This window comes from Typopeltis vanoorti, chromosome 23 (genome assembly GCF_054136105.1).
Source record: "Typopeltis vanoorti isolate ZY-2024b chromosome 23, IOZ_Tvanoo_1.0, whole genome shotgun sequence".
Taxonomy (NCBI): Eukaryota; Metazoa; Arthropoda; class Arachnida; order Uropygi; family Thelyphonidae; genus Typopeltis; species Typopeltis vanoorti.
The window spans coordinates 11,686,492-11,698,990 of NC_143571.1; the positions used below are offsets into that span (position 1 = coordinate 11,686,492).

At 36.5% G+C, this 12,499-nt stretch overlaps 1 protein-coding gene across 6 annotated transcripts in view; it reads left to right on the forward strand.

Annotated features, from left to right (window-relative positions):
- Positions 1 to 12,499, forward strand: part of fra (neogenin protein frazzled) — a 535,028-nt gene that overhangs the window by 142,234 nt on the left and 380,295 nt on the right. The gene's annotated exons all lie outside the window — the stretch shown is intronic.

Below are 12,499 nucleotides of genomic sequence, written 5' to 3' on the forward strand. Positions count from 1 at the left end.
GAATTATAGAAAAATAGATTAAAAAACACATTTGAAGAAATGACTGGCATAGAACAAGCTGGTTTCCGAGGAAACTATTCAACAATAGACCAAATTTTCACATTGCACCAACTAGCAGAGCTCAGCTGGAAAGACCATAAAGAACTATATTGTTGTTTTGTGGACTTTAAACAAGCTTTCGATAACATCAACAGAGAAATCCTTCTTAAAATTCTACTAGAAAAAGCAATAGACAAATATATAATACAGTTTCTGATAAAATATTACTCTAAGACAAATGCAATAATTAAAAAGGACACACTCACAACAGAACCTATAGAGATCCAAAAAGGAGTAATGCAAGGATGCCCATTATCCCCATGCCTATTCAACATATATCTAGAAGAAGTTGTAAAGAAGGCAATAAACAATGAGCCTGGAATCAATGTTAATGGTTTAAACATAAATAATATCAAATATGCAGATGATCTCATCCTTCTTGCAAGAACCCCAAATGCACTACAAAAGTTGATCAATAAGCTAAACGAAACCTGTAAAACATATGACATGACAATAAATATACACAAGACAAAAGTGATGAAAATTGGGAGGACTAGAACTACCATCTCAGCCACCCTAAACGGAGAACAAATAGAACAAGTAGACAACTTCAATATACTTTGGATCAAAACTAACAGAAACAATAGATGAACTCAAAACAATCAAACACAGAATAGCGATAGGATGGACCACCAGACAATCTGGAAAACAAACAAGATATCTAAGCAAGCCAAAATCAAATTATATGAAGCAATAATTATACCAAGAGTCATCTATGGAGCAGAAGCGTGGACAGTTAAAAAAAAGAGAGGAGAAAAAACTGCTGGCATTTGAAATGAAATGCTTAAGAAAAAAAAATAGAACAAGTTGGATAGAAAAGCAAACAAACATCACAGTCAGACAAGAACTATTGTATAAAAAGACAATAATAGAAAAAATTAGAAAACAACAACTGAGATGGTTTGGACACACTGTGCGCATGGACGCAGACAGACTTCCTAACGTTCTAATCAATACTTTTCCAACTGAAAAAAGAAGACCCGGAAGACCAAGAATTACCTTGCTGAAATTAATAAAGAACATCTCAGGATGCAGAACATATAAGGAACTTTTTCTTTCTGCTCAAGAGAAGACTCAACCCGTCTTAGACGGAAGAGAAGAAGAAAATATATTCTTGTTTTGTTTCATGAAAAAATATTGTTTATCATCGATAAAATTATACAGTTTAGTATAATTCAAAATTACTTAAAAATAAAATTCATTATCATGAATCCCAATAATGTTCTAAAATAAAAATTATAACAAATGTTGTCTTTAATTGTAATGTCCATTACGCTAATAGCTCGTATCTCACTATGACGTGCATATGCTTGCGCGCGTAGCAATATGACACTGTGCTAAACACAGTGCTGCTAGCGTCCTTCGCTCTCCTAAGTGCTACAAGATGGATTTTTATTATTTTTTATACGAAATAAGAGAATTGTATAGGATTGTTACTGATAACATTAAATATTACAAGCACATATAAATAAATTAATAAATATATTTATATATGGAGAAAAGTTGGGGCTGCTGCAGTTCGCAGGGCCTATGCACGAGCCGCCCCTGTTTTACTGTGTTGTAAAGTTAGAGAGAGAGAGAGAGAGAGAGAGCGGGAGGCGAGCCATGTGCATAAAATTCTATCACCACGACCACTGGCTTCTAGAACAGTGGACACATCAGAACTTTTTCCTAATCTTAACGAAACTGTGAGAAAATTAAGACACGTGAACGAAAAAAAAGAAAGAACAAAAAAACGCCATGGAGTTCAGTTACCGAATAAATGACTCATTTTCCAAAGAAGTAGAATATAGTTTCGCGCCTCTATTTACAGTACAGCAGTGTAGAACGAATGTGTAAACATTGAAAAGTGTTAATCAAATATTTATTTTTGCTTTCTAGTCTTGTAGGTGTCGCTTCTGAGATTCATAGTGTACACACTAACCTCGAGCCTTGTAAAAACAGTTATACGTTGCTGTTGCTAGACGTATTTACTTAATAATATTCGCCAGAAAGGGAAAACATGAGGTTGGGGACGAGGAGTAGATGGGTGGGAGGAAGCATGTGTCTGTAGCTAACACGTTTTTCTGTTTACCCTACGTTGTGGCGCGTCACGTGAGGTTTTTCTAGATCGCGTACTGTTCATGACGCGTACTTATTTCTCTCTCTCTTTCTACTCGCTCTTTTCTTGCTTTTAGATTACCAGTCGAGCTTGCGTGTTTGCCAAGAATGGTGTGTGACCTCGCGTGTGATGTTGCTGCGGTTTTAAACCTCAGCATTACAGCCTTGTGAAGGTCGTTGTCTGGACCTGACTGAGTAGCAGATGACGGCAATAGCTTAACCCATTATTGCAGTTGCACAGAAAGCGTCAATAACTACAAAGAAAAAAAAAAAATCCGACACAATATATGGGCAAAGGAAGGATATGTTTAGGCACATTATTCTTTTCAATATTAACATTAATCATACTCAAGTGATATTGATATTTGCATATAAACAGTCATTTCATAAGATAGTCATAGTTGATACTGTTTTGCTGTATGACTTTTCGACTAAAAGTGAGTTAGTTGGTCTCAAACGGAGATAGAGATTTCCCTCCTAAAAATTTGGGGTTTTTCATCCCCTAAAACTAATATAATTTCATACTCATCTTTATGTTACTGTTTTAATGAGCAATACGATTTTAATGTTCAATAAACTCGTGTAATAAATGCCCCAAAATTTTTGCTCGCTGGCTGTTGCTTCGGATTTAAATATACTGAAAAAAATATACCGAAAAAATATATTCATTAATCTGTTCAGCTTATTTGCGATTTTTAGATATACAGTCCGGTGTTAAATTGACATTAGTCAATTGACTGACGGTCATAGCTGCTAGTTAATCATTACGGTTTTTTTTCCTAATGTTTTCTTCACTTCTCTTATGTGGATCTCTGCATTAATAAATCTTTCATCGAAATTTTGAGTAATGCTATAGAATCAAAAGAGGTATTGATTTACTGCACGGTGACTATCCAACTATTTTCTTACCGAATCAGCTTGCTGACTTATTCGCTAATACTGAACGTAGAATCTTTTGATTCCAAGTTCAGTTAGGCTAACTGTTTTGGGAGAAATAATGTCTCCCACTATTTGAGATTGGAAAACTCGGCCTCGCTTGTAAAGGCCTAGAAATTATTCTTCGTGTTCTAGACGAGATTTGAATCCTGGTGTTTTTCACCCACACGAATGTGTCTTTTTTTTTGACGGTGTCATGGAAACACCATTAGCTACTACCGCTTTCATCGGCATTCCTTAATAGACAAAAAAAAAAAGTGTTTTCTTTATATGACAAGAATTTCTCCGACTTGTTCATGGATTCCATGTACAATACATTGTCTCCTTTAATAATAATGATGATGAAAGCCCAGTTGAAATGGTCAAAAATTGACACAGCTGTGACTATATAAATAATTAAAAAAACAAAAACAAAACACAACACTTAAGCTATGCACTCAGCTCTAGAAAAGCAGTGGAGCTTCAAACGTTTTTTCTAAATTGCCGAGTTGTGGCGCATTTCTTCCTTTTAACCCTGGTTTCCCCATCAGACACGTCATAAGCTGCTGGCAGAAGTAAATTCATCCCCTTTTACACCTCATTTTTCTTTCAATATGCTACTGTGCATTTAAGTCTCCCATTCTCAAACTTGTCATTCCTTTCCATCCCCCTCCACTCCTCCTCACCATCTCTTTTCACTATATCCAGTTCATCTGCAGAAGATGAGGCGAAACCCTGATGAAGATTGATTGCTGGTCGTTAAAAAAGGTGTGTAGCGGATATTTCGACAGAAACGTGCGGCAGGTCTTTATTCGGTTCATTTCCCTATTTGTTAGTACTTCGCCACTCCCTCGTTCAGATTACTTAAAAAAAAAAAAAAAAAAAAAACGATGGAAAAGACGCCTAAGTAAACAGTTGACAAATGTTTACTTGGGTGGAGTGGCGTAGAGGCAAGAACAATGCTTTCTATTGGAAGTACAATCTATTAACTACTGAGCCTCCTATAGAGCGATCATAAATTTACTTCCCCTCATCTCCACCTTCTTGACGTTTAGGCTTATCTTCTTTTTCATGGCTGGATAATCCGTAGTCCGTTATTTTTTCTATTTTTTTTTTACTTCTTTATCTGTTTTTTTTTATCCACCAAACTTAACAACGGAATCAATTTAACGCTTCACTTAAGTGAATGCTTCACTTAATTGTGAGAAGATAACTATAACATAAACTTGATGCCTACATTATTCCTTTCAAGTTAAATCGCTTTGCGAGAAGCAGGAGCAGTTCGCTCCATGCAAACTACAATTACTGAAAAACGCACATCATTTCGAAAAAAAAGTGCTAGATTTTATCCCAAATAATATTTTTTAATCAATATCAGTGTCACAGTCTATTATTATTATTATATATATAATTAATAACATTATTGTTACATTTTTTGATCATTACAAAAATTCATTATACAAAATACTGAGTATATTCGTTTTTGATAAATATATATATATATATATATATTTTTTTTTTTTTCTTATCCTCTCTCTCTCTCTCTGCCCTGGTGGCGTTTCTGATGTCTTCCTCGAAGTATGTGCTGCTTATCTGAGGAAGATATTAGATTGCGGTGGTTTCGTGGTTTTGTTTCAGTGCTCATGGTGAGCCATGTGTCGATTCGATGTAACTGTTTATATGCATGTGTACGGATACACATATAATGATATTATAAGTACTGTACATTATTATTTTTTTTTTTTCTGGCTAGCGTGTAGAAGTGAGTATACGAGCCCACAGCGGACAACCACTGATTTAACCTTTTTTGAAGGGGATAGGGAAGATGGAGAGGACGTGTTTGTGTCTTTTTATTGTTATTTGAAAGAATTTAGTTCTGATTTTTTTTCCTTCAAAAGTCATCATGATCGGATGCTCCGAAGAATTTAAATGTTCACAATCACGATTAGTTTGGCGAAGAATGACTCCTTTGTATTAAATATTAAATGCTTCAAAATCAAAGAAGAAATCCTCTTTGCATTCCTTACTAAACATTGTCTTATATAATTTCAAAACATCAGCAAGATTCATATGGTATGCATCGTTTTTTTTTGCGGCTCAGCCATATTTTAATAAAAGTATTATTAAAATTATTATTATCATTGATAATCCCCCATTAATCCTCCAACTACATACACATCAGCATTGAATACCATCAAAACACAACGCCATCTTTTTAAATCGACTTTAACAATTACTTCATTAATTTGTTATATTTTAATAACTTTAATATGATTATAAAATATCGACCTTCCAGAACTTGGAAAGAAAAAAAAAGTGAGAACTTTACATTCTTCGGAACAACGAAAAAGAAATCGTTATGTTGTCCGTTAAATATTTCCGTATTGTGATCACTATATTAAATTAAAAAATGACAAAAGAAGTTATTGATATAATGATAAATAATATGTGTTTGGTAATCAAAACAATTGTTTATTCTTCCGTATATTATTATATAAGCTATAATAATTAGATAAACTGAGAGAAACTTTATTTTTATCAATAATAATAATAATAAAAGGCGATGTCAATCATTTGATTTTTAACCCATCTAATTGCGATAAAAATCAATTCCTTAAATAGCCTACGATAAGTTTTTTTTTATTTTTTTTTTAATTTTTATTTTTTTTATTTATTTATTTTTATTTTTTTGAGATTAGACCATTACAGATAAATCTATGCATATTGTAAAATTTATATGGATTTCCTCTATCATCACCTTGGCCGATGTGAAAACCGCTTTATATGTAGGAACTTGGAAAAAATGTACTAGAACTTCTTCTTCTCACTGTCTTCTTTACCAAGTAAATATACAGAATAAAATTGGTCAAAAAAAAAAAAGAAGAAGAAGAAGAAGAAATTATCGCTAAGATGACACAGCCGTTTCATGAGGTGTCAACGCATGCTGTTGTGGTAACTTCCTTTCAAACAAAAATCCATAAAATTGCTGTCTGCTAATGGCGACTAAAAGGAAGCAAGATTAGGTTCTAAGTAGGAAAAGAGTTTCTGCAGAGATCGCTGAATCTGCTCATTTCCGACTGATGTCCAATTACTGATCGTTACAAACTACACCATTTTGTAGTGTCAGCGAAACGGAGAAAGCTTTCATTATCACCCATCACATCGCATGACTTGGACTTTGTGGTTCGATCGCCGATTACATGGCTAAGTGTCTCTTTTTGTCTTAGTGAAACAAAATCTTGAACTGCGCATCATTTCATTTATCACTGAATTTGGGGAATCCTCCATCTCTCCACTCTCCTCATCTTTATTTTGTTGTTCGTTAAGCGCACTGTAGGTAAGTCACAGAATTAAATGTTTATTTAATTTATCCAGTCAATCAGATATCACAATTTTTATAATGGTTGTCTTTTTTTTTTTTTTTGACAGCAATCGAAACGAAATTTTATTGTTAAAAGTATAATGTTAGAAGTGGTGGAGACAGAGTTGTAGAAGTAGGTGTCCAACCTCAATGAATCCCTGGACTCCTTGGAGGTGTGACATGATAATAATAATGAATTGTTTCCGCCTGTTTCTATTCTGAAACGAAATTGTTATGGATTCTTGATTTTCGCATGAAAGAAAAAAAAATAATGTAGTAGCACTAAAATCGTCAGTGGATTTATGTACATGTTTCCATTTCGATAGAACACAAGTTTTAATTCCAGCAAGTGTTTCTGCTTCATTGCTTGCTTCTTTATGCAAACCTTGAAATTCAAATGAAGTCTTACCAAATCAAATGATCAATGCATCATCTTATCTCTGAAAGGCTTGAAATTAATGAACACTTTGTTGAAAGAAAAGAGAAAGAATATATATTTTTTTAAATTTCAGATCATAAGTTTAAAAATTTTATCATTATTTATAAAAAAAGAGGACAAGAAGGGAAATTTGGAGCCTGTACATCCTACTTCCACTTGGAAGCACATTGCAGTATAATATTGATCTATGTTTTATTTTATTTATTTACTATTTATTTTTATTTTGGGCATTTATTTTATTATTATTATTATTATTATTATTATTATTAATATTATTATTATTAGATACCTCCAGGGAGTCCAGGACTCATTGAGAGAGGGCACCTGCTCTACAACTCTGTCTCCACCATTCAATCACCAACTGACCGCAACTACCCCAATGCCACCTATGGGGAGAAATGATTGTGGAAGAATGACATTGTGGGATTAAAAAAATGGGATTAGAGTGACTGATGCAGAGGACATAGTGGAGTTGTTCAATGAACACTTTATTGGAGTATTTCATCCTGGAGAAGTAGGTTTTAATACTAGAGGGATAGGGCAGGTTTGAGGTTTAGAAGTGCAAGAGGAGAGTGTGTTCCAAATACTGAGTACTCTGGATGTCAGTAAAGCTGTGGTATTTCACCACAGTTGAGAGAATGTGCTAAAGAATTGACAGCTCCATTGACTTGGCTTTTCAATGAAAGTCTGGCTACAGGAAAGCTACCCAAGAAATGGAAGGAAGGTAAGATAGTGCCATTGCATAAGGCCGGTAGCAGACTGGAAGTGTCTGCTACCTGGCAGACTGGAAGAATCTAATTATAGGCCAGTTTGTGTGTCATCAGTAGTTGTTAAGATCTTGGAGAAATTAGTTAGGGACAGTATACAACATTTGGCAGATGAGGGTAATGTTATCTGTGAGAGTCAACATGGATATGTGAAGGGGCGCTCATGTTTTAGTAACATGATTGCATTTTACAACAAAGTGACAAGAGCAGTTGATGAGGGAAAGGCATATACTGCCATTTTTTTGGATTTTGCAAAGGCATTTGACAGGGTGCCACATGGTAAGCTGATAATTAAGTTGCAGTACTTGGGTTTAGATATTGGGTTAGTCAACTGGATTCAGGATTGGCTGTCTGATAGGTATCAGAGAGTTGTGTATGGTGGGGCAATATCAAGGAGGCAGAAAGCTACAAGTGGGGTTCCACAGGGCTGAGTACTGGGACCTGTATTGTTTAACCTTTATATCAATGACATTGTCAATGGATTGCAAGGGGATATTCAGTTGTTTGCAGATGGTGTGAAGTTTGGAAGGGTTATTAGTGATAGTGCACATATAGCAGCCCTGCAAGAAGATTTGAATAAACTAGACAGATGGGAAAATGAATTAGGTGTCGGTTTAATGCAGCAAAATGTAAGTCTTGAAGTTTTTGATATATCGATGGGAGGCTGTTGTAGGAGCTGTACTGGAAGAAGTAGGGAAGACAAGAGATCTGGGGATGTTGATTGATAGAAAACCAAAATTCAGGGATCATATTGAAAAGGTGGTGAAGGTAACCCAGAGGATTGCAGAGATAAAAGAGTTATCAGTCTGTTGTATAATACCCTGATCAGATCACATTTAGACTATTGTTCTCAAATTTGGTCCTCAGGATTTGAAGAGAATAAATTAACTGTGGAAAGGGTACATAGATGGATAACAAAGATGGTTTCAATACTGTACAATGTTAGTTATGAGGATTGGATGAGGGAATGTGGACTGCAGAGTTTGGTGGATAGAAGAAGGAGTGATATGATTGAGACTTTTAAGTTATTGAGAGGCAGTTATGGGGTTGACACCAGGGAGTTCTTTCACTTGGTGCAACAGCGAGAAGGAATGATGACAAGGGGCCATCCCTGGAAGTTAAGAAAGGAAACTGTGAGCAGTGAGGATTGTTGCTATGCTGAGAAGGACACTGACCTGCAGAGATAAAAGAGTTATCATTCCATTGTATAATCCCCTGATTAGACCACACTTAGACTATTGTTCTCAAATTTTATCCTCAGGATTTGAAGGGGAGTAATTAAATGTGGAAAGGGTACACAGTTTCTTTGCATGGAAGCTGGTTGAACCATCGAATGCATTGCCTGATAGAGTGGTGAGAGCAAGAACAGTCAATGAATTCAAGGAGTGGTATGTGTTTCCTAGGAAGGACCTCCCACAATGAGTTTCTTGACTCCATGGAGGCCTGAATAATAATAATAATAATAATGCCGGCCTGGTTGGCTGAGTGGTTAGCATATCCGCTCTCCAGCCAAAAGGCTGCAGGTTCAATCCCGCAGTAGGCATGGATGTTTGTGATTGTCTGTCTGTCTGTGGACATGCTAGTGGTGGTGGTGGTGGCGGCCAGCAGTAGATGGCATTGGTGTAGATGATGAAGGTAGTTGTGGTTGGTGGAGACAGAGAGTAGTAGAGTAGGTGCCCTCCCTCGATGAGTCCTTGGACTCCCTGGAGGTGTTACATAATAATAATAATAATAAATGACAGTGTATTGTATTACATGTTTTGTTATTTATGCCATATGAATAAATACATAAATGAATGACATAGGTACCAACGTAAATGATTTGCACCACACCACCTACTGACAAACTTGATCTAGTTTTAAAACCAAGCCTCAAATTATAGCTACAGCAACCACAACCTCCTTGGTTGTCCAAATTATATGCTGTATGATTCCTTCTGCTAAGCACTTTTTTGTGGCCTGATATTCTCTGCCAGAAGATACCAAATCTTAAATTTCCTCTTTTTGACTTTATTACTCCCCAAACTCTGAAAATTACTCTGACCTCCTTTGACTTGTTATCCTTGAAGCTTGATTACCTGCAGTGCAACTACCCAAACAGTGAATTAATCTTCCTTGGTAACATTAATATTCACAACTCCATTGTGCACCCTTTTTCCAATCTACTGTACAAACTGAATTGAAGATAAAATATTTGCTGTAAGAAATAACCTCAGGCAAATTGTTCATCTATTAACAGAATGCCATTATGGGAGATACTAAGGCAAGTGATCAGAACTTACTCCACCCTTACCACGAGTTGCCCCAGTCCTGAAAATACTTCAGATGCAAACTTTGTTTGCTTCCACTTGGATAAAGGATTAAACCAAATATATAATTGGTAACATAGCCAAGTGAAAAAACTTCCATCAACTATCTCTAATCCAGAGAATTTTAATAATAAGGTGTTGACACCTTTTGGTAACTGGTATATGGTGATATAACTTCTGCATTACTTCCACCTTAGTATCACCACCTCAGTTTCTGGCTCCTACTGATGTGCTTTTGTGCAGAAGTGGTCCCTTTCCTTGAGGTATGAGAGGCTCTGCTTGGGGTAGGTTTTTGCCTGTCTCTGAGTGGGGCCACCGCTGAGATTACGGCAGTCTGGTGGTGGGGTGATGCCACTGGGTAGAGCCAATGCTGAGAAGTTCTTCCTAGTGATGGGGTGAGCCTGTTGCTGAGTGGAAGAACGCTGAATTGGATGGTCTTTCGGTCACTCGTGGGAAGTGGTTTGGGGGATTGCCTAATTTTAAAGAGCTCTTTACTTAAACACACCTCAATAAAGGTCAAAACTGGTCTGGGTAGTGGCTCTTCCCTTAATGAATAGCATTATACATTTCCACAAGGAGATGTGCTTTGTGTTATGGATGATACTAAGGCAAGCGATCTGAACTTACTCCACCTTTACCACAAGTTTCCCCAGTCCTGAAAATACTTCAGGTGCAAACTTTGTTTGCTTACACTTGGATAAAGGATTAAAACAAATATATAATTGGTAGAATGTCATACAATCCTCTCCACTCGACCAACACTCCAGATCTTTTCTTAACCAGTTGTCTTTCCAGGTATAGGGTCGAGGTCACCTCTTCTCTTGGTAACTTAGACCATAATCTCATACAAGTCTTATCTCTAGTGGAATGCCCTTTCTTCAGTTATTCTTTACCTCATGCCCTTTTGGCATTATTCCTTTTCCATGGTCAGATTACTGTTTCCACTCTCCACGTTGGGATAATTGCTGTGATCATGTTACAAAAATCATTCATGTAGGAATGAGAGCCTTCATCTCATCTCATCTCATCTCATCTCATCTCATCTCATCTCATCTCATCTCATCTTCTTTATACCCTCTTTTACCTTGCAGTATCAAGGGTTTATTAATCATCAGACCTCAAACTGTTCACAGGATAAGGTGTTCAGCCCTATGCCCCGGTGTATCCCATGTCCTGCAGTGTTGAGTTCTCAAGGCCTGTTTGCTTGCTTTATGGGATGAAAAATCCCAGGATAAACTGGGGAAAAATCTTACTATTCACTCCCATGATCGGCTAACTTGGCTGTGGCTGAGGAAGATCCTTCAGCTCCTCACTTCACTGACGGGAATCGAACCTAGGATACTCCTTCTCCAGGCATATGGTTGTGATGCGCACAGCCACTAGGCTAACTTTGCGAACTGCCTTCATTCCCCGTTTGATGTTTTTAGATGGTGATATAGGTGAGAGAGTATTCTCACCCATATATCACCCACCTCTGGACATATGCAATGGAAAGGTTTGGAGAAACCTTTGCTATTGCACCTAGCAAAAATTCCTTAGAAAGGAATTTGATAGAGGTCTGACATAGAGGGCTCTCAGTCATTTGATGCAGGTAGTGGGTGATGGTTTTTTTCTCTTCAGATGTCTCTATTAATGCAGGTGTTCTTCAGATTTCTGTTATATCACTCTTTCTCTTCCTCATGTACATAAACAGCCTTCTCTCACTGACCTCAAACCCATAGTTTTACCAATGATAGCACTCTCGCCATTTATGTGACAAATCTTGCACTGTTGAGATTTGTTGTATCCAGAGCAGGATCTTCCACAATCATTGCCAGAAATGCCACTCTCCATAGTATTGTTTTGTGAAGTGATGATAATCTTGTCACCATCAATGCTTCTACAATGTAATTTTGTCTTTTTTCCTTGCAAAAAAAGGTGGTATTTCTCCTTTCGTTTGATAACACTGAGCTCAGCAGTGTAGATTTTTTTTTTTCTTGGACTAACACTCAGCAGTTTGGCTAATTGCCAATCCCTCTCTCACAGGCTTCAAAGCACATAAACAGCCATGGGTGCTGTTCAACATAACTGTATCAGTCATTCCCACCCATTTTCTGTTGAATTTACTATAGCATGAATAACAGCTGCCCAACATCCATTTACATTTCAATTACTAACCACATTACTTGCTACTTCCATTCATCCTTCATTCCATCTGCAGATGTTCTCTAGAACAGCCTTCTCCATGAAGTATTTCCTGAAGACTACAACTTCCAGCTCTTTAAACAGATTCCTTTCCATTTTAACTCCTGGCATCAATTTCTGTAGGTTCTGCAATATCACAAGTACTGTTAAAAAAAAAAAAAGAAAGGAAGAAAGAAAAGACAAATAGCATTATTTGATTGTACCCCTAATTTCAAGTGGTGATTTCTAATGGCATCAAGTATATCATCCATTTAATAGGAGATGAAATGTATACATTTTTCAGTGGTTCCTATTTTCTGGCCAAATAGATATTTTTGACAGCTGC